This window comes from Phyllobates terribilis, unplaced genomic scaffold (assembly GCF_046119375.1).
Source record: "Phyllobates terribilis strain yellow unplaced genomic scaffold, ASM4611937v1 Scaffold_5__5_contigs__length_657084704, whole genome shotgun sequence".
NCBI lineage: Eukaryota > Metazoa > Chordata > Amphibia > Anura > Dendrobatidae > Phyllobates > Phyllobates terribilis.
In genome coordinates, this window is record NW_027362765.1 from 106457442 (window position 1) to 106483769 (window position 26328).

At 50.9% G+C, this 26328-nt stretch overlaps 1 long non-coding RNA gene across 1 annotated transcript in view; it reads left to right on the forward strand.

Moving 5' to 3' along the window:
• The first annotated feature begins 17141 nt into the window (after window positions 1-17141).
• The window catches only part of LOC141270908 (uncharacterized), a 135512-nt gene continuing 126325 nt past the window's right edge, over window positions 17142-26328 (forward strand). Inside the window, exon 1 of the long non-coding RNA XR_012321756.1 lies at window positions 17142-17702. This is a non-coding gene — a long non-coding RNA (uncharacterized lncRNA). The remainder of the gene's footprint in view (window positions 17703-26328) is intronic.

A 26328-nucleotide genomic window follows, 5' to 3' on the forward strand; every position in this document is an offset into this window, starting at 1 on the left:
TACAATATGCAATATTGTACAATGTTTAGTCTGTGGGTCGGGATTTTTTGTTTTTTTGCACAATTGTTTGGTATGTTTTTAACTTTATACCTTAATAAATATATCATTTTAAAATGTCTTCCCTTTAGTTTATATACTGTGATTGGGTAAGATTAATAACATTTATTGTTGTGAGCCCCAATATTTTGTTTTGGCTCCGGCCGTCTGCGAGACCCCTGTTAAATTCCCTTTGACGTTCTGGGAATAGAACTTCATGTAAATTGTCGCAAGCCTGTGTCTAATTATCCCCTGCCTCGGCCAGGGAAATACACTCACATTTTGGTAGACTCCATACTAAATAAGGAAGGAGTCACTGACTGTGGTGGCCCCTCCCCGGGCCGTGGCGATTAGTGACCCCCTTCGCTTCCCCTCACTGACCAGTGATCCTGAAGTCCCCGAAAGGGTCCAATGAAGCGGAAGGGACGGCTGCCACAAGCCGTCCCATGGATACATAAACACCGGGACATCCCACGTTCCTTCCTTTCTCTGTTGGTCCCGGAGTCGAACGTCGCCATGGACAATTCAGGATCAGGTCAGATTGCTGAGGCCCTCCGGGCTGGGTTTGCACAGGGGGGCGAGCGCTGGTTACAGGCCCTCATATCTGGGCTCAGCGCTCAAACCCCTGGCCCCAGCTCTAAATCCCCAGATCACCCTGTCCCAGGCCCTCAACCCCTTATGGGAACAACATATTCCCCAGACCCAGTCCCCTCGCCCCTTGGGCCCACTCACCCACTCCATCAGGATCAAGTGCCCATGGTTAAGCGGTTCCCTTCACTCCAAGTGCTGCGGTCGGGTCCCCTGGCCCGGTCCCCCGTTCTTGCCCGGCTGCCGCAGCCGCACAGCTTCAGAAGTCTCATCAGGCCAGGCACCCCGGCGCAGGGGAGTGGGCGGCTGCGGTGACGCAGCGGGCGCGCGCTGGCACGGGGGAGCGGGCAGCCACGGCGGTCCGGCGAGCACACGCCGGCAAAGGAGAGCGCTCAGCTGCGGCGGTGTGGCGGGCGCACGCCAGCAAAGGGTTAACAGATTCGGCTCTGCGGTCGTGCACCGGTGCAGGGGAGCAGGCGCGTGACTCCTCTGGGCCGGAGAGGCACGTTGGTGGAGGCGTGACTGGAGAGCCGGCAGCGCTCGATGCGCATGTGCTGGGCGTGTGCCCGCCGCACGTGACCCCGCAGGCCACGCCCCCCAGTCCAGGATGCTGCAGGGCAGAGCAGGAGGCTGCATCTCTTGCGGTGGCGGGCCCTTCACCTCACTCACAGCGGGCGCAGGGCTCCGCTGCGCTAATAAATGAATGGGGGCTTTCTTCAGTGTCGGCGGCGGGCGCAGAGTGGATTCAGGGCTCGTGCCCGCCGCCGGCTCTGGAGACAGCACAGAGTCCGTTGTTCCCCACCCCCCTGAACACATCCGTCCCGCATTCCGCCGAGGGGCACCCTGGAGAGCGGAGGTCCAGCCAGCACTCCCACCCTCCAGAGCGCTTTAGGCACAGCACTACGCAGCCTCACAGAAGAAGCTGCCGGCCACATATTAATCAGTCCCCGCCCCCTCAACACACAGCAGGGGCTGTGGCAGAGCAGAGCTCCGGACGGGAATCCTCTGCGGGGGGCTGTGCTCTGCCTCCCCCCCAAACACCCCCCCCCGCAGAAAACCCTCTAATAAAAATAACAGAAAAAGTTCCCAAAGCAGAACAGAAGACACTACACATCCAGGGGACATTGCGGCCCCTGTAATCACCGCTGCCCATCTATCGCCCATTCACAGTATCAATACCCCCCTGATGGACACTACGCGGAGCTTAAACGCTTCAGCGCCTATCCTCGCCTCCTCCATATACCCCTATAATAGCGCTGCGCCGCACGTGCTTGACACCGCTATACGTAGCATCGCAGCACCAGATTGAAAATGTATTAGTTAATGTTCCCCTGACGCCCACCAGCTGGCCACAAATAGCACAGACATGTCCCGGCGGGACGCATGTAAACGGCGCAGAACCCCCCCATACACCCTCACGGACATAGAGACGCCAGGCGTACTCGCTCCAGGTGAACTCGCCGTAGTTCCTCCTCCGACAGATCTACACCATCACACACAAGTCACCGGCGAAGGAAGCGGTCGCCTCAAACAAAGCGAAGATCGGCATCCCACAGGAGGGGTCACAGGTCAAGGTCCTCAAGGTGGTGCTCATCATCCTCCGCTTCAGAGATGTCAAGCGCATCGTCGAGCGCCAATAGCCGCTTGCACCGATCCTGTCCTCCGGGGGGCAGAAATGATACAATGGCACCCTCCAGAGCTTACAGCCTGCATGCTGCAACGATTTCACGCAGGTCTACGAGCAGAGGCATGCCGCTCACCCCGATCGAGACTGGTGCTGGAGTTCCTCCACACATCGGAGTCCCTCCTCCAGCCGCGGGAATAGGTGAGTGCAATATAACTGAAATGGGAAATAGTAACGCCAACTTAATAGCGGCCCTTAAGGCCCTAGTCAAACAACTATCTGCCCCACCAGGCGCAATACATAATTCTACGAAAGCAACTCCACCATTAGGCAGCGTACAGAAGGACGCATTCTTTTGCGGGATTAGCCCATTGGGTTCACACATAGATGAGGAAACCAGAATTAAAATATTGAATAATGACTACATCGACATTTGGTCCCTAGTATCCGCTGACCAACATACTATAGACAAAGAGAGAAGGATAGCCGACAGACCATTTGACAGAAACAGACAAAAGGTCGCAAAGACAATGAGTAACTGGTTATAAGCGTTTTCTGTGCTGGGTTGCATAATCGGCCAAAAGCATCCGGAACGCTGCTCGGAACTATTCATATACCAGGATACGGTGTATAACTCGTACAAAGCCCACGGCGGTTCAGCATGGTGGCGCTATGACGGAGAGTTCCAGAGGCGGTTGGCCCTGCAACCACAGCTGGGCTGGGGGTTAAAAGCTACAGACGTCTGGTTGCGACTAATGCTGTCACAGAAGCACCATCCCTTTCCAACAACGGCTACTGGACAACCAGCAACAGCAGGCCAAAATTCAGTGGTCGTACGTAGACCAGGGGCCTGCTGGCAGTATAACGAGGGACACTGTCATTTTTACGCCTTATGCAGATACAATTATGAATGCTCAGCCTGCGGAGGAGCCCACCCTGCAGCAAAATGTTATAGTCCCGCAAGCAAATTATCAATTAAACTCCCACAGTCAGAATCCAAGGACCCCAGTGAGCGTAAACGCGATGGGCCCCTGGCTAGACTAATATCCTAAGAAAGACGCGGCGGGGCAGTTACGTTTTGGTTTCACATACAGTTTTTTCATCCCTTTCAAACTTAATAAATCGCCTACCTTTGCAAATAACCTTAAATCTGCAAAAGAGCACGGCCAAATACTTGGGCAAAAAATACAAAAACAAGTAGCCCTAGGCAGAGTAGCGGGCCCTTTCCCAACACCACCATTCAGCAACCTAAGAGTTTCCCCTCTGGGAATAATCCCCAAAAAAGAGACAGGTTCATTCCGGCTTATCCATCATTTATCTTACCCAAAAGGAGAGTCTGTGAATGACGGTATTTCGTCTGAAGACGCCTCGGTCTCCTACGCGTCGTTCGACAGAGCAGTAATGTTAGTACGCGATGCGGGGCCAGGAGCGTTACTTGCTAAATCCGACATAGAATCCGCCTTTCGCCTACTTCCGGTACACCCAGGTTGCTACCACCTGTTGGGATGGCAAGTAGACAATGAATACTTCTACGACACTTGCCTACCAATGGGTTGCTCAATATCTTGTTATTACTTCGAACTATTCAGTTCCTTCCTGGAATGGGTGCTGAGGTACGAAAGCGGCAATAGGTCCGTCACACATTACCTAGAGTCGGACCCAAAGACTCAAAGCAATGCCAATCATTACTCAACGAATTCACAAACATTGCCCGTCGGTTTGGAGTTCCATTATGCCCAACAAAACCATAGGCCCCACAACAAAGCTATTGATCTTAGGCATCAAAATCGATACCACAGCAAAGTTGTTCCGCCTCCCAACGGAAAAAATACAAAAAACATTACACTTGATCGAGGGATTTTGCGCAGTACGAAAACTAACACTACAACAGATGCAAGTGTTACTAGGCCTCCTCGTGTTTGCGAGCCGGGTGATGCCAGTCGGAAGGGTTTTTTCTCGTTGTTTATCCCTCGCAACAAAACCTGCATTAAAACCGAGTCATAGAATCAGAATCACAAGGCAGCTACGGGCAGACTTAGAGATGTGGAAAACCTTCTTACAATCATTCAACGGTCACATGTTATTTATGTCAGCTGAGCAGTCCAACATTGAATTAAGATTATTCACTGGGGCAGCATAAGCGGGCGGATAAGCAGCGATACTAGATAACCAATGGTGCACGGGCTTATGGCCTCCGTATTGGTCTGAACAAGGGTTGACAAAAAAACACACACTCCTGGAACTCTTCCCAATAGTGGTAGCAATAGAAATATGGGGCACGCACCTGGCGAACAAAAATATACTTTTCATAACAAAAAACACCAGCCTAGCGCACTGCATAAACAAGATGGCATCATCATCTCTCCCAGTGCTAGGCCTACTACGCCGGCTAGCATTACTGTGCCTAAAACACAATATAAGGGTCCGCGCTAGCCACGATGCTGAGGGGTCTAACGCTGCTGCTAACGCTTTATCACAATTCAATTGGCAGGTTTTCAGAGAGCTCCTCCCCAACGCCCACCCGTCAGGCACCAGTTGCCCCCCCTTCCCTCTGGGATATAGTGGCGAACAGCTGATGTCATTAATCAGAGCGTCGACGTGGCAAGCTTACGGTAAGGCATGGGAAGAGTGGACACGACTAGTGGCATGCAGACGGGTTGACCAATGTGAACAAGCCAGATTAGAAGTAACCATAGAATTTCTCCACCAGCTAAGATGAGGGGCATATCAGGGGCGTCAGCACAGCGGTGGCTGACCGGAGTGGCATTTCACTTCCAAATACTGAATTAGGGAGATGTGACAAAGAGATTAATCATCAGACAAGCCTTAAAAGGGTGGAAAAGGGCTCAGCCAAGTCAGGAGTGTAGACGTCCCGTGTCACTAAAACTGCTTTCAGAAATCATATCCCTAACACCAGTACCATGCCAATCACAATTTGAAGCGACACTACTGTCTACTGCATTTGCAATCGCCTTCTTCGGGGCACTACGCAAAAGCGAATTAGTCCCTCAATCCAAAATTATCACCAGTGGAGGCTTATTACACCAGGATGTAGTCATAGCCAATAATGCTATACGCCTATGACGCGCCCCCTGGGTCGTGTATGGGGGAATACCCGGAGCTGGATCTCTGTGTAATGTCAGGGGTTGTAGTCTCCGTGGCGGCGACCCGGTCCCGTGGCTCAGGGTGGTCAAACCAGTGGTGGATCTGTTTACTTGGTTTTTAATGTTTAAATGTCCGACTACGCCACCCGTGGATTGCGGTCACTGAGAACTGCCGCTGCGGGGCAGACCGCTGAGGCTGTTTTTGCGTGCGCAGCAGAGGGTAGTATAACTCCCCATGGGAGGAATATAGCCTCAGGGCAGTGAGTGAAGATGGTGGGGGTGATGGTGCGCGGGAGCAACAGTAATGACTCAGAGTCCAGTGATGCAGTCCAGGGTCTTTACTCACAGTTTTACACTCCAAGCCACTTCTGAAGGTGATGGCTGCCCACGTCGTGCTGTGCTCACCAGGTGAGGGGCTCGGCCAACTCCCAGGTACCTTTTGGAATGCTTTTCAGGACCCCCTTCATGTGTCCTCTCTCTGGCCCGTCGTAGCCCACAATTGACCACGTTTCTGTCCAGCTGCCTTGGGCCTTGGCGGGCAAATGTATGTTCCGTTTCCCTGGGTCCTATATGGTGCCTTCCTAACGGGTGTAGTGAGGGCCAGTACACGTGCAATGCCACGGCCTCCGGTTACTAGCTGAGGGTAGTTGCTCTCCTCCACTAGATGAGGGATCCGGTTCCCTTTCTTGGCCTGACCCCCCTACTCTGGTAGCGGCGGGTGTACGGTGGCTACTGGCCGGTCCGCACCCCTGGGGTCCCTTCACTCCACTCCTGGATGTAGCGCCGGCGTCCCTGCCCTCTGCTAGGCAGGGACGCTGTTCCCCTCACCTCTCTGCTCCGTGCCCGGCGTCCTCCTCCCGCTCTGCTGGCAGCGCGCGCTCCTTCCCGGCCACTGTGCTTAGGGCGCGCGCGCGCGCTCTCCCTCCCTCTTAAAGGGGCCGCGCGCGCCGTCCTAAGGAGTCCCCGGCCAATGGCCGGAGGACTTCACCATATATAAGGCACCTCCTCCAAAATGGAGGTGCCCGAGCAATGTAGTTGCACTGTTCACTACTCTGCTTCAGCCCTCAGGTCCCGTTGCCAGTTACCTGCCAGATACCTGCCAGATTCCTGCCAGCTTGCTGTCTTATTCCTGCCTGATTATCTGCTACCTGCCTGCTAGTCTGAGGTCTGACGGTCTGCCTTCCAACTCCTGTCAGTCTGTCTATGGACCAGCTTGCCTGCTCACCTGGGAGCACACATCTGCTACCTGCCTGCTAGCCTACCTGGAGGCTCCTCCGTCACGTGCTGTGACCACCTGCCTGTCCAGTGACTCCTGCCCGCTCACCTGGGAGCGCTCATCTGCTGCCTGTCTGCTAGCCTACCTGGAGGCTCTGCCGTCACGTGCTGTGACCACCCGCCTGTCCAGAGACTTCTGCCCGCTCACCTGGGAGCGCTCATCTGCCGCCTGTCTGTTGGTCTTCCTGGAGGCTCCGCCGTCACATGCTGTGACCACCCGTTCATCCAGAGACTCTCGCCTGCTCACCTGGGAGCTCACGTCTATCATCAGCCGCCACAGGTCGTACCAACCCTTTACCCAGAGACTGCCCCGGTCACTTGCCGTGACCATCTGCCCGTTCATCCAGAGACTGCCCCGGTCACTTGCCGTGACCATCTGCCCGTTCATTCAGAGACTGCCCCGGTCACTTGCCGTGACCATCTGCCCGTTCATTCAGAGACTGCCCCGGTCACTTGCCGTGACCATCTGCCCGTTCATCCAGAGACTGCCCCGGTCACTTGCCGTGACCTCCAGCCCGTTCACTCAGAGACTGTCCCGGTCACCTGCTGTGACTTCCTGCCCGTCTTCCCTGGTCGCCACCCGCTCCCTTACAAGGACCGCCCCCTTGTATAGTAGCTCAGAGGTTCCGCCTCCCAGACCCGTTACAGTTTGCTCGGGCCATGGAACCCGGTGGCACCCAAGCTCCCTCGCTCTCGGACCTGTGTCATGAACTGTCCCGTCAGAGGTCCCAACAGGAGTCCATCCTGGGTCACCTGCGGAATGTCAATACTCGCCTGGACACTCTGACTGCTCCACCAGCAACCTCCGCCAGTGCCATGTCTCGCAATCCGGCAGCTCCGCTGCCCACTAATACCATGGTATCCTACCCCGGACCCCGGCTTTCTGCACCTCCTCGCTTCGGAGGCGACTCCGCCCAGGCTCGGGGCTTCATAAATCAGTGCACCCTGCACTTTGAACTATTGTCCCACCAGTTTAACTCCGACCGAGCCAAAATTGCATTCATCATGTCCCATCTCACTGGGGAGGCCCTGGCCTGGCTAAATCCTCTATGGGAGAGAGGAGACCCCCTGGTGTCCAACTTGCCTGCTTTTCTCACTGCTTTCCGGAAAGTCTTCGACGAACCCGGACGGAAGACCTCATCCGCATCATCACTGCTACGCCTCCGTCAGGGAAGTCTCACCGTGGGCCAATATGCCATACGGTTCCGTACCCTTGCCTAGGAGCTGGCCTGGGATAACGACGCTCTGGTATCCCGTCTTCTGGGAGGGTCTGTCCGGCCGTATTAAAGATGAACTTGCCGGTCGGGACATCCCTACCACTCTCGATGACCTAATAACTCTTGCCACCCGGATTGACCTACGGTTCCAGGAGCGTGCCAAAGAGGTCACCCGTGAGAGGAGGTTACCTCGTCTAGCTCCTACTTTTCAGAAACCCGTCACTCCCTCCGTCTCTACCCAGGTACACTCTCCTGAGCCTATGCAGGTCGACCAGACCAAGATGGTCAAAACCCGTCAGGACTTACGCCGTGCCGAGGGGAGCTGCTTCTACTGTGGCAGTAAGGAGCACCGGATCCGTACCTGCCCGGAGAGGTCAGGAAACGCCTGTGTCTAGGTTCGCTCAGAGAGGTCGACCTAGACAAGAATAAATCCTCTCCATCTCTGCTGTTGTCAGTCTCAATCGTCTGCGGGGAGAACCGTTATTTCGAACTAGCCCAACTTGACTCTGGAGCAGCCGGGAATCTTATTTCACAGTCCCTGGTAGAGAAATACCGCATCCCCACCAAACCTCTGGCTGTACCCTTGTCTGTTGCTGCCGTGGATGGGGGTCTCTTACCACGCCCCATCCAACTCATCACCGAATCCATTACTCTGCAGGTGGGAATGCTGCATTCTGAGAGTATCTCCTTTCATGTTCTGCCTGGACTCTCCCACGCCCTCTTGCTAGGCCTACCTTGGCTCCAGAGACATGCACCCGTGCTTGACTGGCAGACCAGAGAAGTCCTTCGCTGGGGACAGGACTGCCATAAGACCTGTCTGGTTCCCGTCCATCCCGTCCGTCCTTCTCCTACCCCAGCTAATCTACCTGGACTTCCGAGTCCTTATTGGTCTTATGCTGATGTCTTTAATAAAAAGGAAGCAGAGACACTACCCCCTCATAGACCATACGATTGCCCTATCGACCTGTTACCTGGTACTACTCCTCCCCGTGGGCGTATTTATCCATTATCCGCTGCTGAGACCCGGTCGATGTCCGAATATATTGAGGAGAATCTGGCCAGGGGATTCATCCGGAAATCTACCTCCCCGGCGGGAGCAGGCTTCTTTTTCGTCAAAAAGAAGGACGGCTCTCTCCGTCCCTGTATAGACTATAGAGGCCTTAACCAGATCACGGTGAAGAATAAGTACCCCCTTCCGCTCATTCCGGAGTTATTTGATCGTCTGAGGGGGGCTAGAATCTTCACCAAACTGGACCTCCGTGGGGCGTACAACCTGGTTCGTATCCGTCAGGGGGATGAATGGAAGACGGCATTCAACACCCGGGACGGCCACTATGAATATCTGGTAATGCCCTTTTGGTCTCTGTAACGCTCCTGCCGTCTTTCAAGAGTTGGTCAATGACATCTTCCGGGACCTTCTCTACTCCTGCGTAGTGGTGTACCTGGACGACATCTTGGTCTTCTCTCCGGATCTCCAGACTCACCGGAGGGACGTTCGTCAGGTCCTGCTCAGGCTCAGGCAGAATCACCTCTTCGCTAAATACGAGAAGTGCCTCTTTGAGCAGACCTCGCTTCCTTTTTTGGGCTACATTATTTCTCAGACCGGCCTACGAATGGATCCAGAGAAACTGTCTGCCATCGAGAAATGGCCTCGACCGGAGGGGTTGAAGGCCATTCAGCGATTCCTGGGCTTCGCTAACTACTACCGCCTCTTCATACCACATTTCTCTTCCCGGACTGCCCCAATTTCCGCGCTCACCCGTAAGGGTACTAATCCCAAAGAGTGGCCGCCCGAAGCAGAGGAGGCCTTTCTTTCCCTAAAACAGGCCTTCTCTTCCGCCCCGGTGCTGCATCGCCCGGACGGCAACAAGCAGTTCTTCCTGGAAGTTGACGCCTCCTCCTCTGGAGCCGGAGCGGTACTTACTCAAAAATCATCTTCCGGGAGAATGGTAACTTGTGGCTTCTTCTCCAAACTCTTCTCCTCTTCTGAGCGCAACTATTCCATAGGAGACCGAGAGTTATTGGCCATCAAGCTGGCGTTGGAGGAGTGGCGTTACCTACTCGAGGGGGCTCTTCACCCGGTAATAATTTACACTGACCACAAGAACTTGGCTTACCTCCAGCATGCCCAGAGACTTAACCCGCGCCAAGCCCGGTGGTCCTTGTTTTTTGCTCGCTTTGATTTTGTTCTTCATTTTCGCCCGGCTGACAAAAACGTCAAAGCAGACGCCTTGTCCCGATCCTTTCTGGTGTCTGATCTCGAGGAAGAACCTAAACATATCATCGATCCCGCCAGAGTAATGCAGGTGGCTCCCGTGAGTCTAAATCGTCTCCCTCCCGGTAAGACGTTTGTTTCAGTACCTGATCGGAAGAAGATCCTACACTGGGGCCATTCGTCTAAACTAGCTGGCCACGCCGGTCAGAAAAAGACCCTCCAGCTTATTGCCCGGCACTACTGGTGGCCTACCCTGCACAAGGACGTAATAGACTTTGTTTCTGCCTGTGTGTCCTGCGCCCGCAACAAAGTCCCGAGGCACCTGCCAGCCGGTCGCCTCCTTCCGCTTCCTGTGCCTGCTGCCCTCTGGCAGCATATTGCTATGGACTTCATAACTGATCTCCCCGTCTCCGCCGGTTGTATGGTCATTTGGGTGGTCGCTGATCGCTTTTCCAAGATGGCTCACTTTATTCCCCTGCCAGCCCTCCCGTCTGCACCCGAGCTGGCTAAAGACTTTATTCGTCACATCTTTCGTCTTCATGGCCTGCCCCTCCACATCGTGTCGGATCGTGGGGTACAGTTCACCTCACGCTTCTGGAGAGCCACTTGTATACTGCTAGACGTCACCCTGGACTTCTCTTCCGCTTACCACCCACAGTCCAATGGTCAAGTGGAGCAGATCAATCAGAACCTGACCAGTTACCTCCGGCACTTCGTTAATGCTCATCATTCAGACTGGGTGGATCTCCTACCATGGGCCGAGTTTTCTTATAACAATCACGAGAGCGAATCCTCCTCCAAATCCCCGTTTTTTGTAGTCTTCGGTCAGCATCCTCGGATTCCTTTTCCTGTCTCCACCTCTGTGGACAACCCGGCTGCGGAATCTCTCGTTAGCAAATTTTCCTCCATTTGGGAGAGTACCCGATCCGCACTCCTTCAGTCGTCCGAACGGATGAAAAGACACGCTGACAAAAAACGCCTGGATCCTCCACAATTTCGTCCTGGAGATAAAGTCTGGCTCTCATTTAAATATGTCCGGCTCAAGATTCCTTCCTATAAGTTAGGGCCTCGGTTCATCGGTCCTCTGGAGGTCATCAGTCAGATCAACCCGGTGGCCTATAAATTGAAACTCCCGGCCAACTTACGGATCCCTAACTCCTTCCATGTATCTCTCCTCAAACCTGTGGTACTTAACTTTTTTTCCAAGTCTACAGGTACGCCTCCTGCTCCGGTTTCTGCTGAGGACGAGTTTGAGGTAGAGAACATTCTTGCCACCAAAAGGGTAAGAGGAAAGACCTTTTTTCTAGTAGATTGGAAGGGGTTTGGTCCTGAGGAGAGAACGTGGGAGCCCCGGGAGAACATCCATGCCCCTCTTATCCTAGCTAAATTTCTGTCTGGCCTAAAAAAGGGGGGGCCTAAAGGGGGGGGTACTGTAGCGCCGGCGTCCCTGCCCTCTGCTAGGCAGGGACGCTGTTCCCCTCACCTCTCTGCTCCGTGCCCAGCGTCCTCCTCCCGCTCTACTGGCAGCGCGCACTCCTTCCCGGCCACTGTGCTTAGGGCGCGCGCGCTCTCCCTCCCTCTTAAAGGGGCCGCGCGCGCCGTTCTAAGGAGTCCCCGGCCAATGGCCGGAGGACTTCACCATATATAAGGCACCTCCTCCAAAATGGAGGTGCCCGAGCAATGTTGTTGCACTGTTCACTACTCTGCTTCAGCCCTCAGGTCCCGTTGCCAGTTACCTGCCAGATACCTGCCAGATTCCTGCCAGCTTGCTGTCTTATTCCTGCCTGATTATCTGCTACCTGCCTGCTAGTCTGAGGTCCGACCGTCTGCCTTCCAACTCCTGTCAGTCTGTCTATGGACCAGCTTGCCTGCTCACCTGGGAGCACACATCTGCTACCTGCCTGCTAGCCTACCTGGAGGCTCCGCCGTCACGTGCTGTGACCACCTGCCTGTCCAGTGACTCCTGCCCGCTCACCTGGGAGCGCTCATCTGCTGCCTGTCTGCTAGCCTACCTGGAGGCTCTGCCGTCACGTGCTGTGACCACCCGCCTGTCCAGAGACTTCTGCCCGCTCACCTGGGAGCGCTCATCTGCCGCCTGTCTGTTGGTCTTCCTGGAGGCTCCGCCGTCACATGCTGTGACCACCCGTTCATCCAGAGACTCTCGCCTGCTCACCTGGGAGCTCACGTCTATCATCAGCCGCCACAGGTCGTACCAACCCTTTACCCAGAGACTGCCCCGGTCACTTGCCGTGACCATCTGCCCGTTCATCCAGAGACTGCCCCGGTCACTTGCCGTGACCATCTGCCCGTTCATTCAGAGACTGCCCCGGTCACTTGCCGTGACCATCTGCCCGTTCATCCAGAGACTGCCCCGGTCACTTGCCGTGACCTCCAGCCCGTTCACTCAGAGACTGTCCCGGTCACCTGCTGTGACTTCCTGCCCGTCTTCCCTGGTCGCCACCCGCTCCCTTACAAGGACCGCCCCCTTGTATAGTAGCTCAGAGGTTCCGCCTCCCAGACCCGTTACACTGGAGCCTCCTCCGTTCCTCTCCTTTCTGTTTTCTCTCTCCAGGCTCAGGCCTTGAGGCTGGGCCTGCCTGGGGAGCAGAACCCATAGAGAGCCCCTGCTCCCAGCCTCCTTCTCTCTCTTCTCCCTCTCTCTTCTCTCTCTGACTCCAAGATGGTGCCCACCTTATATACTCCCCTTTCCAGTGCACCCTGGATCTACTCTCCCCACCCACACACTACCGGGTTCCCTCTTTCTAGGTGTTCCCTCCCCCACACTCCAGCCAGGGACAGGGGCAGTTGTGTTCACTCTTGGGAGCATTGTCGCCCTGCCCCTCGGAAATGTGGTGTAGTGCATGTGGGTGTTAGGGTCCTGAGCCACACTCCATCCTTACCTGGAAGTGAGATATCACCCCTCTGGGTGAGATGCAATACCTCTGTAGCGACCGAACCCTCGGGGCGCTACACCTACGCATACGCAAATCGAAAACGGACCCAGCGGGCAGGGGCACTTGGGAGCTTTTACAACCCACTAACAGTACACTGTGTCCGGTAACAATAGTAAAAATATATACAGCCATCAGGCCACAAAGTAATTTCTTCCTATCACACATTGATGGAACTCCATTATCAAGATACCAGTTCCAATCTATATTTAATAAATGCCTAACATCAGCAGGGTACCACCCCAAAGATTACGGAACACACTCATTCCGCATAGGCGCAGCCACGGAAGCAGCAAGAGCAGGACTGTCAGAAGCAGAAGTTCAGAAAATAGGAAGATTGCGATCTGCGTGTTTTGCAAGATACATAAAACTGGACTTGTTATCCTAACGTGGTTTGTTTCTTTTACAGGTGACGCTAAGCCAACAGTGTGGGTGATAGGTCACTCGTACATATACTGGGCAGAAAAAAGGGCGAAAGTCCGCCCGGGCGGGAGGAAGTTAGGGTTTCATAACACATATTTCAACTGGAGAGGTATTAGAAGTCTGCGATGGCCACAGGTACTAATGGAGGTGATCGAGATAGGGAGAGAGGCAACAGGTCCGGTCATATTAGTTATACACGCCGGGAGAAACGACCTCGGTCATTACAAGAGCGCAGAATTAATGGCAATAATGAAGCTAGACACTGAGCGCTTCAGAGCATTTTTTAGAAAACTACTGTAACTATAGTATGGTCAGAGATTGTGCCGAGAGCGGTATGGCGAGGTGCGCGAGACAGCGCGGCCATCGAACGGACAAGGCGGCTAATAAATATTCGGATGGCAAAATTTGTAAAAGAAAGAGGTGGTGTAGTAATACAACACCGAGAACTGGAAGGAGATAAAGCAGGCCTCATACGGCCCGATGGTGTTCACGTAACGGATATTGAACTGGACATATTCCTGTCAGGACTCCAGGACGGAGTAGAAAAAGCGTTAATGATGATGGGTGGGGTCGGAGTCCTGCCTACGAGTACGCAGGATCCTCCAAGGCCTGGAAATAGAAAGGACATGTTGGAGAGTTACTCTTGTTGGCCAACTTGCCGGTGTGGAGACACAGGGCATGCTGCAACAAGCTGAATCATTTTGGAAATAAAATGGCTTTCTAATGAAATGAGTTAAAGAGTTAATAAAGCTGTGACCGATCCTCACCCATCCAGTTGTAAGAGTTACATTATTGTATTGTCAAGGAAAGGGGGGCGGTAGGGGGGCTGATCGTCTGGGTTTGGTTAGGGGTCCCCACAGTCTGGTAGACTCCAACTAAATAAGGAAGGAGTCACTGACTGTGGTGGCCCCTCCCCGGGCCGTGGCAATTGGTGACCCCCCTTCGCTTCCCCTCACTGACCAGTGATCCTGAAGTCCCCGGAAGAGTCCAATGAAGCGGAAGGGACGGCTGCCACAAGCCGCCCCATGAATGCATAAACACCGGGACATCCCATTTTCCTTCCTTTATGTGTTGGTCCCGAAGTCGAACGTCCCTCCCACCCTCTTTGGTGTGAAGACTGCAAGAAGGACAATCATAGACTTTTCAAGTCACAGCTGCCTGGAAATAGAAAGGACATGTTGGAGAGTTACTCTTGTTGGCCAACTTGCCGGTGTGGATGTGGCGCCCCTGAGGGTTCGACCGCCACAGGGATGCTGCACTTCTCTAATGGAGTGTAGTGTCCCTCCTCTGAGGTAAGAACAGTGCGATGGTCAGGACCCTTCCTTCACATCCAACACCACACTTCTCCCACCAGAGGGGGCTAGAATGCACTAGGTGCTGCCCTCCTGGTTACTGGGAGACTGGGGAACCAAGAGATAGGGGAACCATTTAGTGGATGAGGGTGTAGGACTCACATTTTAGTGACACTGTAAATTTCATATTTAATAATAAAACCATTTTGGTTCTTGGTCTTTGTATTGTGATCTCCCTCCCTGAGCGTGGATCCTGTGTGGGCCTGCAGAGGACGGAGACACGGCCCTCATACCTTAGCCTTGGGTCGAGGGGCAGGTTGCAGATAATGAATGTCTCAACCCGGTCAAGGACCATGACCAAGAAGGCCCGGAGCTTAAGAGTGTAGCTCCACAGCAAATGGATCCCAGGGACGATGCAGATGGAGCGGTATACGCCACCTGTCCTCACCACCTGATATACTCAGAGGGAGTCCGGCTGCAAGAGGGGTACCGGCCCCCGACACCCGACCTTGCTACTCTACATCCTGGTCGGGAAAGCCCGGTAGGCCCAGAGGATCCCACAGGGTAACGGAAGGAGCGGAGCTGCCACCCGTACCCTTTTTCTGAGAGGAGTTCAGAGGGAGACCCGGCCTATCTACACACACACAGACAGGAAAGTACCTGGTCTACAGTCTAGGAACACTCTGGTGTGGGGTCCTGATTGAACGCTGGACTTACTCGGAGGTTGTCAGACCCTCGTCTCTGGTGACCGCAGAACTCCACGAGGAGCAGGGAGAAGCCTTGCAGCTGTACTCTACAATGTGAGTAAAAACCCTGGAAGTTAACCCCTATGGCCTCCGGACTCTTTATTCTGCATTACACCGCGCTACGTAGCACCAGATCTCCTGGACTACTACCCCCGTCTTCCTGCCCCTCTGCCCTGAGGCCTTGCTCCGCCTGTGGGGAGTAGTAACAACGACTGCCGCCATAATATCATGCCTCAGCGGACTGCAGCGGCGCTGGTGGCCTTCACCAGGTGCCACAGGTGGCGTAGTCGAGATCAGCCACTCAACCCGGATAAGCCCGTACCATCTCTTTTTGTTTTAGTGTGACGACCCTGGGCACGGGTCGGGTCCGGGCCACGGCTGCACCCCATCTCTACTTCAAAGGACCCGACCCGAGTACCCCATCTCCCAGGGTAAGGGCTTACAGAGGAAGCACGTGAGTCACACATGGAGACACAGGGCATGCTGCAACAAGCTGAATTATTTTTGAAATAAAATGGCTTTCTAATGGAATGAGTTAAAGAGTTAATAAAGCTGTGACCATCCTCACCCATCCAGTTGTAAGAGTTACATTATTGTATTGTCAGGGAAAGGGGGGCGGTAGGGGGGCTGAGCGTCTGGGTTTGGTTAGGGGTCCCCACAGTCTAAGTGGGGTGGTAGCAACTCTCTTGTGCCAGCATTTGTTTACAAGCCCCTTCTGCTGTGGGTGATAATTTGCAGAGAGATCGCTCTTTAGATTGTCAGCTCTTTTCTTGTGACAAATACTATAGAGGAGGGGTGAGAGGGGCTTCAGGGAGAAATTGTTAATATTTTCTTAATATCTCCATGACAATAAATAATTTCCATCCTGTGCTACAGAGGTGACATTATTGACTCCCCTTCTGCAGGTTCAGAGATGCCTGTTTGTTTAAGCTCCTCAGCGAGCTAATAGCAGGCAATCATCCCTCCACATTAATGCGCTTCTCCGGCTTGTCAATTTGTATCTAAAAGACGTCTTTACCTTTTCATTTCAAATACCAATTTACAGGTCTTACCGAGAGAGAATTTAGAAATCCTAATCACGTACGTGCCTGAGCAAGTCATGATTGTCCGTGAGGTTTGTGAGCTGCAAACCAAATGTACATACATAATGCAGCAAGTCGCTGAGAATGGGAAAAGATGAAGGAATTCTTATCTCATTATGTTCTATAAATATCAACATCTCAACAACAACCACGTCCTGATCTGATATCAGAAATTCCTTTTTTTTGTTAATAAATCCATTACACAACAGAAGAGAATCAAAGCCATGTTCTTTCTCTACAGTTTATATCTGTCCCCCTTTCCTACTGTCTGTAGGTCATCAAGAACACGGTGGCAGCAGCAGGTGCAATAATACATGACTGCAGGATCAGACGACAGTTTGTGATCGTGTATACGTGTTGTAAGGTGGCAGCCGGACAGGTCGTGGACGGGAGGTATGTGTCCCCGAAGTGCCAAGCTTCGGTGATGTAGGACCCGGAGAAGCAGGCTCCAGCACACATAGTGCTGAGAGGAATTTAATGGGCCTGGATTACAGGGCCGGGTTTTACGAGCAGCTGAAAGAGCTGGAGGGGAACAGCGGCTCACTTACCTCCAGTCCAGGTCTTGGAAGGCTGATTTAAGACAGCTGCGCCTGTCTCAGTCTGTCTTTGTGTGTTGGGCAGGGTGAGCAGACCTTGCATGTGCTGCTTAGTCTCTGCAGGAGGCAGAGAAAAGCACTTTTGTTTAAACGGCTGAGGCCGTGCTGCATGGACTTCTTATTTTGAACTTTGTTTTGTTATTCCTTTTTGTGCCAGGAAAAGGCTGTTACTTTTGATTCCTCACTGGTGTATGGACACTAAATAAACCACCAGTTTGTTTGAACCCGCGGACTGCATCACTGTGTGAACCTGCTTAAACATCTGTTGCAGGCACAGCAGGCACAACAAGCACAGCACCAGCAGCTACTTCAGCAACTGCAGCAGCAACTTCAGCAACAGCAGCCTTAGCAGGCGCAGTTCCAGCAGCAGTATCTGCAGAGCCAGCAGAACATACAGCAGCAGCAACGGGAGCAGCAGCAGGAAACAAATAAACTACTGATGCAGCAGTTCCAACAGCAGCAAAGACAAATGGAAATCTTGGCAGAGCAGATCCGTGGCAGGACGACCGCCACATCCTCAGATCCAGGTGATGACTCACACGTCAGGAAGACGGTAAGAAGAGCATTACAAAAGATGACCCCGGGTGATGATGTTGAGGCTTTCCTGACAGTCTTTGAGAGGGTGACAGAGCGGGAGAAATTGCCTTCAGAGCAGTGGGTGGAGGTACTGGCGCCATATTTGACAGGCGAGCCGCAGAAGGCCTATTATGACTTGGCCTTGCAGGATGCAAAAGAGTACGCTAAGTTGAAAACTAAGATTTTGGCATGCTTAGGAGTGACTCTGACTGTCAGGGCACAACGGGTGCAACACTGGGCCTATTGCAGTGACAAACCTCCCCGGTCCCAGATGTTTGACCTCCTACACCTGGTTCAAAAGTGGTTGCAACCTGAATCTTCCTCCCCAGCACAGATGGTGGAGAAGGTCGTTATAGACAGGTTTATACACTCTCTCCCGAAGTCGGTGAAATCCTGGGTTGCCCAGGGAGATCCCCATAATGTCGATGACTTGGTGGGGTTGGTGGAAAGATACCAGGCGGTTTAGAGTCCGTTGGGAAAACAAGGGGTTGTAGCCTCTCAATACTGGGTTTCCCAAAAGGCGGCGAACACGCAAAAGAAGGGAGCTAGAGCCACACCTGGGGGACATCCTAGAGTTCAGGAGGGGTCTGAGTTTGTGCCCAAGGTCCCACCCCATAATATAGTGTGTTGGAGATGTCATACCCCTGGCCATATTGCCGCCCGGTGTCCCATAAACTCTGAGCCAATGGACTGCAACATGGGCCGGCATTGCTCCTATTTTGCCTACCCCGCCGGCAGCGCGGATCGTCAACATGGCGAGGGCCCTCAGGCATGCTCTGTGTCAGTAAACGGGGTACAAATCTCTGGACTATTGGACTCAGGAAGTTTGGTGACCCTTATAAGGGCCACACTCCCTCATCGACTGGTTCCTGGGAAGGTGGTGGGTGTCCGGTGTATCCATGGGGACGCTAAGAACTATCCTGTGGCCCAGGTGGATGTAAACACGGACTGTGGCACCACATCTCATGAAATGGCGGTCGTTAAGGACCTATTGCATCCCATAATAATTGGACGTGATTTTGCATTATTCTGGGAAATGTGGGGGAAAGCGGGGACACCTGGTTGCTCAGACGACAGCCAGATCACCCCTAAGGAAACTTACCCGCAGAACATGGTAGATGAGTTTCCCATGTGTGTGTTTGTGGGCGATGAGGATGAGGCAACATCCCCTGAGGCCAATATCCCTGAGCTGGAGGTGTCCGAGGGAAACTTTGGAACTGCCCAACTCAGGGATTTAACTCTGAAAAGGGCCTTTGAAAATGTTACTGTGTTAAATGGGGTGCCTCAGGAACCGGGGGCTGACACTCGGTTCCCTCATTTTGCTGTGAATGGGGATTTGCTGTACAGAGTAACCAAGCCAAGGGGTGAGGTAATAGAACAGTTGCTGGTGCCAGGGCCGTATAGACGCAGGGTGTTAGACATGGCTCATTCTCATGTGTTGGGTGGTCACCTGGGTGCAGACAAGACTCAGGAACGGATCCTCTAGAGATTCTACTGGCTAGGTTGCTATAGAGAAATTAAGAGTTATTGTCGTTCCGGCCCCACATGCGAGATAACCTCCCCAGTGGCCCACTTCCGCAGTCCCCTAGTGCCCCTACCCGTCATCGAGGTTCCATTCGAACACATAGCAATGGATCTAGTGGGGCCTCTGGTCAAGTCTGCCCAAGGGCATCAGTATATCCTGGTGGTATTAGATTATGCTACACGGTATCCGGAGGCCGTACCACTACGAAACTCCTCCGCCAGGTGTATAGCCCAGGAGTTAGTCCACATGTTTTCAAGAATGGGGTTGCCTAAGGAGATCCTAACAGACCAAGGAACTCCATTTATGTCAAAGGTCATGAGGGAATTGTGCAAGACATTGCAGATTGCACCACTGAGAAACTCCGTGTACCATCCCCAGACAGACGGACTGGTCGAGAGGTTTAACAAAACCTTGAAAGCAATGTTGAGGAAAGCAGTTCAAAAGGATTGCCAAGACTGGGACTGTCTGCTTCCCTATCTGTTGTTCACCATCAGGGAAGTTCCCCAAGCTTCCACAGGTTTCTCCCCGTTTGAACTACTCTATGGACGACACCCTCGAGGACTCCTGGATGTGGCGAAAGAGTCCAGGGAAGCTGAGACCACTCCCTATAGGAGCGTTGTGGAGCACGTTGCCCAGATGCAAGAGAGGATTGCCCACATGATGCCCATTGTGAGGGAGCACCTCCTCAAGGCACAAGGGGCACAGTCCAGGGTGTATAATAGGTCGGCCCGGGTGAGATCGTTCAACCCAGGAGATTGAGTGCTTATGCTAGTGCCCACAGTGGAGAGCAAGTTCATGGCCAAGTGGCAGGGCCCATATGAGGTGGTAGAGAAAGTGGGGGAAGTCTACTATAAAATCCACCAACCGGGGAAGAGGAAGCCCTGCCAAATTTACCATGTTAACTTCATTAAGCCATGGCAAGATAGAGAGCCCGTGGAAGCTCCCTAGAGTTGCCAGGACTCACTCAGGTCATAGAGCATGAGGTTCTCACAGAGCCTCATGTTTGCGTCAATCTAAAACCATACCGGATCCCCGAGTCCCGCAGAGAGGTGATCTCAAAAGAAGTGAAGCGGATGCTTAACCTGGGAGTCATTGGAGAGTCCAAAAGTGGATGGTCCAGTCCTATAGTCTTAGTGCCAAAACCAGATGGAGAATGGCGGTTTTGCAATGACTATAGGAAGCTGAACGAGGTCTCGAAGTTCGATGCCTACCCAATGCCAAGGGTAGATGAGCTTATCGAAAGGCTAGGACCCACTCGGTACATCACCACTCTGAACCTCATCAAAGGATATTGGCAAATTCCCCTGTCCAAAGAGACCAAGGAGAAGACAGCCTTCTCAACGCCAGACGGATGTTATCAATACGTCAGGATGCCGTTTGGGTTGCAGGGAGCGCCGGCCACCTTCCAGAGAGCCATGGACCGGATCTTAGCATCCCACAAAAAGTATGCAGCGGCCTACCTAGATGACATCGTCATATTCAGCCAGGACTGGGAAAGTCATCTGGACAAAGTTCAAGCCATACTTGATGCCCTAAGGAAGGCGGGCTTTTCTATCAACCCAAAGAAATGTGCCATGAGGATGGAGGAAGCCAAGTACCTAGGGTACGTGGTTGGTAGAGGGGAAATAAAACCACAAATAAATAAGGTCGAGGCGATCTTGAACTGGCCACAGCCCCTCTTAAAGAAGCAGGTCAGGGTGTTTCTACTATCGAAGATTTGTCCCTAACTTTGCCCTGATAGCAGCCCCGCTGACCGATCTTCTGAAAGGGACAAAGTCAGCTATGGCCAGGTGGTCCCCGAAAGCAGAAGCGGCCTTCCAGGAATTGAACCTGGTCCTCTGTAAACAGCCAGTCTTGGTGGCACCCAACTTCTCCAAGGAGTTTGTGGTTCAGACGGATACATTGGATGTCGGGCTGGGAGCAGTCTTGTCCCAGGAGATTAACAGAGAAGAACACTCTGTAATATACCTCAGTCGGAAGCTCTCCACTTGTGAGAAGAACTACTCCATTGTAGAAAAATGTTTGGCCATTAAGTGGGCGTTAGACACTCTGAGGTATTACCTGTTAGGTAGAAGGTTCAGGTTAGTGTTAGACCATGCCCCACTGAGGTGGATGCGAGAAAGGAAGGGGAACAATGCCAGAGTGACTAGGTGGTTCCTGGCTCTACAAGATTTTAGTTTCCAGGTAGAGCATAGGCCTGGGAAACAACATGGGAATGCTGATGCCTTTTCAAGGGTTTATTGAATGGTGACAGAAGGTGCCAGAGGGGTGGGGTATGTAAGGTGGCTGCCGGACAGGTCATGGACGGGAGGTATGTGTCCCCGAAGTGCCAAGCTTCGGTGATGTAGGACCCGAGAAGCAGGCTCCAGCACACATAGTGCTGAGAGGAATTTAATGAGCCTGGATTACAGGGCCGGGTTTTACGAGCAGCTGAAAGAGCTGGAGGGGAACAGCTGCTCACTTACCTCCAGTCCAGGTATTGGAAAGCTGATTTAAGACAGCTGCTCCTGTCTCAGTCTGTCTGTGTGTTGGGCAGGGTGAGCAGACCTTGTAAGTGCTGCTTAGTCTCTGCAGGAGGCAGAGAAAAGCACTTTTGTTTAAACGGCTGAGGCCGTGCTGCATGGACTTGTTATTTTGAGCTTTGTTCTGTTATTCCTTTTTGTGCCAGGAAAAGTCTGTTACTTTTGTTTCCTCACTGGTGTATGGACACTAAATAAACCACCAGTTTGTTTGAACCCGCGGACTGCATCACTGTGTGAACCTGTGCCTACCTACAACGCGGCTCAGTGAGTACTAACCCCTACAGTGTGTACACATAGAACTGCAGAGGAACTGTATACTCAAAAAAATTTAGTTAAATACCCTCATAAAAATCCCTGAGCTTTGATGATTTTGATGCTATTTTCCATTTTGCGTTGTGACCCTCCATTGCAAAGATATTCACATTTGTTCCTTCTGGAGCGCATATGTGAAATCTCTGCTAGCAGACCATCAGAGTCTTCTCTGGGGGAGTGCACTTTCACTTCTACCTCCCAATCGCTGCCAATTATTGCTTGGCAGATTGACTAGGAATCTATAACTCTGGGGGTGAGAGGTGAAAGAACACCCCATAGAAGACTTTGAAGAATCTCCTGTTTGGACTGCTAGCAGAGATTTAACATGCTGCGCTCCAAAATCAACAAATTTGAATATCTCTGCAATGGAGCGACGCAGCTCAAAACAAAGAACTGGCAGAATCGGGAGAGATAAGAGATTTTTACAAGGTATTTAACTCACATTTTTTGATAAAGTCACAGGTCCTCTATAAACCGATTGAAAGGCTGGTTCACTTTTTTTTTTTAGATACATGATGTCATAAAAAAAGTGCAAACAACCTATACAATAATAAACTGCACAAAAACACATGCAATTTTGTGATGTTGTTATCAACTGCACCTTTTTTTATTTACCAACAATAAGCAGCACAGATAAAAACCGTGGCTATTTGCGACAAAACCCTTGCGCCGATTCATCAAGAGTGGTATAGTGCAAACTCGTGCTGCGACAGTCTTCACGGAGTACAGAGCACCGAAATTCATTAAGAGGTGCATGCCACTTAATGAATTCGGAGCCTCTTCTAAGTGTTGTGCGCCTTCGTGTGCTGTGACAGAAATGCTACTCCAGTCAAGTCATTGTAGAAAACACACACTGGAACATTTGATGAATTTGATGGGAGGAATGGCAGTGTCCCTGTCTAACCCTGTCTCCTCCCCACTTCACCCATTTCATTGGAGCTGATTCAAACTGGTGGAAAACGCCAAACATCGCAAAACTATTGCGCAACTCCCCGTTAAGCAAAAAATGGTTGACTTAAATGTTTTTTAACCACTTTTATGGTGCAAAAGCTTTGATGAATGTGTTTTTTAATCCATCTTTTAAGTGATTAATATATCTCTGGTATACAAACCTGTACTCAGGAAATCCATTTATGATATCTGCATATATTGGCCCTGGTTCAACATTTGTGATCTATTGAAGTCACTCTTCTTTTTTTTGTCTCGTGGTATTCGCTCACACATTTTGTGCCAAATTCTTCAAAATGGCACATGTTGTTCATGAATTCAATGCAAAATCAAAAATGCTCTTTATCTTTTTCTTTAACTGGCTTTGGCAAATTTTCAACAATTTGGTAAAAGTTGCATTTCTTGAATCTGTCTAAAACATCTGTAAAAGCAAAGTTGTCAAGGAAAAAATTAAAAAGAAAGACTTAAAAAAGAATGACAACTTAAAAAGTGGAGTAAGAAGTATAGAAAATAAGGCGCAAAGCCACTAAAAAGGAGCAAATGACTCTAGAAAAGTGGAGAAACAACAATGATGTATTAGGGTCAATGGCTTTTAAAGGTGGATTCCGCCTGCATCCTTCTAAAAAATCGCTTGAAAAAAAAATTAACATATGCACTGCAAGGTCAATACGACTTGCTGATCACATGTTCAGGCCTTTTGCAGCTTCTTTTAACTGCTTCAGGCTTCTAAAGCCGTGAAGCGGCTAAAAAAAGTGACTGGTCCATTCTTCAGGCAGCTCCCATTTAGAAGTCGCCATTATTTTATATATGAAATTTAAAAAAAAGAAACCTGTGACAAAGTTTCCGCAAAAACAAATAAAAAGATGAGAAAGATAACTCTTCAGGAAACATACCGTCGGCAATTTTTACTGACGCGTCTTCTGCTTCAGCTATACAAGGCGTCATGTGTACTACCCTTAGAGCAATTAAGTCCGGCTTTGGGGTACAAGTAACATAAAGTGACTGAAGACTTGTGAATCCTCACAGTGCGTGCACTGCACACTGTGAGGATTTTCCGGTGCTGGAAGCAGGCAGTCATATGACCGCAAGTATGCAATTTGCGTACTTCTAGCCACATTCTGACTAGACTTGACGGACCTTGCTCAATACATTTGAATTGAGCGAGGCTGCACACGTTTAGTCGGCACGTGACTGCATGTATAAAAAATTACATACTTGCAGTCACGTGTCTGCCACAGCCAGTGCCAGTACTGTGCATGCAGTGAGGATTCATAAATCTGCAGTCACTCATTCCCTTGTACCCCAAAAACCAGACAACCCTTTTTAGAATCCACATCTGAGTAACCCACTGACTATACAGAACTCGGCACAACATCAATACTAAGGAAAGATGCAAACCTTAAACAAATGGTTTTACGTTCTGTTGGGTTCATCGCTAGAACTGAGAGCCAGAAAGTACAGAAATGATACAACATGGAAAACCCCAGCTCTTCTCCCACAAGACAGAGATTAAGAGTTAGATTTGTAAGGAGCTGTTATGTGTGAGGAGTGCTGGGATCACCATGATTGTGGGGTTGAAGGACAGACTTGTCTATACAGGAAATATCTCCTTATTACTTCTTGTCATGTTCATCACCAGGAAAGGGTTTTAGCGCACGGAGGTCCTGACTTGAAGATAAGAATAGCAGCTGTAATGAAAACACTTGGCCGATGATCTGCGGTAGACATCTGTGTGTAACCTCCTGGGACTAAACCAGAAGAAAATACAATAACTTTCACTTGTCCCCAGCCATAAACATCCCCAGGGGCGTCACAGATCTTGTATTAGGAGTTGAACTCCTGATGTATATTTAATGCAGAAGACAATATCTAACTATTTTCCATACTTATCAGATGTGCAGAGCTGGAGCTATGGTTTATCTTCTGATTTTCTATATGAAACTAATGACTCCTAGTTTGTCTATAACTCCTCTGGGATTGCTGGTGAAACACTTCACCGACATATTGCCAGAAAAGGGCTCATTATGTTATGTTTTCCAGCTGCTAATTTGGTAATAGCGAAGTCCAATCCATTGACCACCTCATTCATAGCTCAACAGTGCTAATCCACCAGTAAAACATGAGAGGATTATTATTTTACAAGAATAAAACTGCGAATGACACTATTGTTGCAATGTAAACCTTACAGAATTGGAACCCAGTGGCAGTCATATTTGACTGGACTTGACACCATCCCTTCTGCACATACAGGTGCTTCTCACAAAATTAGAATATCATCAAAAAGTTTATTTATTTCAGTTCTTCAATACAAAAAGTGAAACTCATATATTATATAGAGTCATTACACACAGAGTGATCTATGTCAAGTGTTTATTTCTGTTAATGTCGATGATTATGGCTTACAGCCAATGAAAACACAAAAGTCATTATCTCAGTAAATCTTAGTTATCATTATCATTATCTTAGTCCTCGCTCCTCCTGTACCAGTCGCTGTCACATTGTGTTCAAAATTATTGTAATTGTTCTTGTATTATACCCCTTTTTCACATGTAAAGCGCCATGGAATAAATGGCGCTATAATAATAATAATAATACTTTATAACAACAGCTTGAAAAATGATTTTAAAATCCGAAATGTTGGCCTACTGAAATGTGTGTTCAGTAAATGCACTGAATACTTGGTCGGGGCTCCTTTTGCATCAATTACTGCATCAATGCGGCGTGGCATGGAGGCGATCAGCCTGTGGCACTGCTGAGGTGTTATGGAAGCCCAGGTTGCTTTGATAGCAGCCTTTAGCTCGTCTGCATTGTTGGGTCTGGTGTCTCTCATCTTCCTCTTGACAATACCCCATAGGGTTAAGGTCAGGCAAGTTTGCTGGCCAATCAAGCACAGTGATACTGTTGTTTTTAAACCAGGTATTGGTACTTTTGGCAGTGTGGACAGGTGCCAAGTCCTGCTGGAGAGTGAAATTTCAATCTCCAAAAAAGCTTGTGGGCAGAGGGAAGCATGAAGTGCTCTAAAATTTTCTGGTAGATGGCTGCACTGATTTTGGTCTTGATAAAACACAGTGGACCTACACCAGCAGATGACATGGCTCCCCAAACCATCACTGATTGTGGAAACTTCACACTAGACCTCAAGCAGCTTGGATTGTGTGCCTCTCCACTCTTCCTCCAGACTCTGGGACCTTGATTTCCAAATGAAATGCAACATTTACTTTCATTTCAAAATAACACCTTGGACCACTGAGCAACAGTCAGGTCTTTTTCTCCCTGGCCCAGGTAAGACGCTTCTG